Source organism: Galeopterus variegatus, unplaced genomic scaffold, assembly GCF_000696425.1.
Source record: "Galeopterus variegatus unplaced genomic scaffold, G_variegatus-3.0.2 Scaffold18117, whole genome shotgun sequence".
NCBI lineage: Eukaryota > Metazoa > Chordata > Mammalia > Dermoptera > Cynocephalidae > Galeopterus > Galeopterus variegatus.
This window is the reverse complement of record NW_007744228.1, coordinates 11565-13614: the sequence shown is the minus strand read 5'-3', so window position 1 is coordinate 13614 and position 2050 is coordinate 11565. Positions and strand designations below refer to the sequence as shown.

The following is a 2050-nucleotide window of genomic DNA, read 5'->3' as shown; positions in this document are numbered from 1 at the left end:
GAGTATATGTTTGTTATACAATTAGGTCATTTTTATCCTCATGTATATTTTAAAATGAAAATAAACTTTCCAAAAATTTTAGCATTTTTCCTGATTTTTTTGAGAGCTACTTGTTTTAATGCTATAAATTAAAATATAAAATGTCTAAGAATAATATTCTTGTTTCTCATCTATAAACTAATGTTTATCTACTTGAAGTTCATTGAAAGGCATTATCATTAATCTGAAGGAATGNATATGGTTTTGTAAGATAAAATTTAGAAGCACAACCAAAACAAAAAGTTTAAAGGCAACTGACTGACCCAGATTTAACAAAATCTGAGGCTATGTCATAATTTAGAAAATATGCATTCCGTGTTAAGATGAAACTATTCTGAAAACCCTACATGATATTTTGTGTTGTGATACTCTAGAGTGCATTGAATATTTCTAATCTCATTTGAGGAATAAGTGGCATTAGAAATTAAATAATATAAATCCTAGTTCTTTGATTTAGAGATCGGGGTTTATTCTAATGCAGTGTTTGATTAACTGATGTGCAATAGCTCGGCTTGGTGGCACGAAGAAAGCCTGCTGTTTCCTTTTTGTCAGAACATCCACGACCTAAGATATACCATAATAAAATGCATTAGGATTTCAAAACTGTCGTATTTAAATAAATATTTTTCCATAATTACACAATTCAACTAAAATATGATGACTTTTACAATGAATAACAAGAGTATAAAGTGACCACATCCATATCAACATGCAAAATTTAGTACAGTGCTTTTAATTGTTTCACTGAGCTATTGATTCTATTTTTAAAATGTTCCAGAAAGGCATATTCCCTCATGAAAATAAGGTCATGAAAAACCAAAACATGCTCCACACTTAATTTCAAAGTGAAGCCAACTTTTGGGACAGTTTCCCTTTTATAAAATTCTAAAACAATAATTTCTACCTTTGGGGTTGAAGATAAAATAAAATTAATTTTATGTAGACAAAGTCAGAAAGGATTTGAGGTATTTACTATCATGGTATATCTGTTTACTATAAAATGCATTGTGTCATGCAGAACAAAGACAAATAATTTATCTTATATTATTTGGGAATAACATTAAAGAAGTTCTTGTGAGTATATGTTTGTTATACAATTAGGTCATTTTTATCCTCATGTATATTTTAAAATGAAAAAAAACTTTCCAAAAATTTTAGCATTTTTCCTGATTTTTTTTGAGAGCTACTTGTTTTAATGCTATAAATTAAAATATAAAATGTCTAAGAATAATATTCTTGTTTCTCATCTCTAAACTAATGTTTATCTACTTGAAGTTCATTGAAAGGCATTATCATTAATCTGAAGGAATGGCACCTGAAATTTGAAATGGCATCATTACTAGAAGAATCTCACAGAATGAGTTAATATAGGGCATATTAGTGAATACATACAACCTTACTTCAAAAAGTTCAAAGAGAGATTTGTATTATCTTTTAATTCTACTTTTCCACTAACTTTTTGAAGTATCCTTGTACTCTTCTTATTGGGAAATACCAATTATAGAATCCATGCATAAGAGGGCCAAAGCCATTCATTCGATTTGCTGAAAATATGCATCCTTGCTATGTGCCCAAACCAATAGAGTCAGGGAACAATCAGTAGAAGAAGGAAAGTAAGTTGAACTTTACCTGTTCTCTAGTGAAACAGCGGGCATCCTCTATTTCATTCTTGTCAACTTTAATTTCTGTGGACACTGCCACAACTAAGCAACCAATCATTAAGGAGAAGGGCACTGACCATGGCTGACAAGTGACATACTGAACATGGCCAACTTTGACTCCACCTTCTTCTTCTACTTCTCTCCGAACAGCACCTTCTATTGTCTCCCCTAATCAAATGGGGCAAAAGAACAAGTTGCTAGTGAACGTGGCCTGGACATTTTATGCTTCAAATGGTTCAAACATTTGGAAATCACTTTAGACAGAAACCTAATTCAAAGAATCAGAAATCAGAAGCCTAAAACTAGACTGGACTTGAAGAAAACATTATTTTTAAAATACATGAGCATAT

General features: G+C 30.8%; 1 pseudogene; it reads right to left on the bottom strand.

Moving 5' to 3' along the window:
• Window positions 1-490: 490 nt before the first annotated feature.
• LOC103582839 overlaps window positions 491-2050 on the bottom strand; it is a 7680-nt pseudogene continuing 6120 nt past the window's right edge.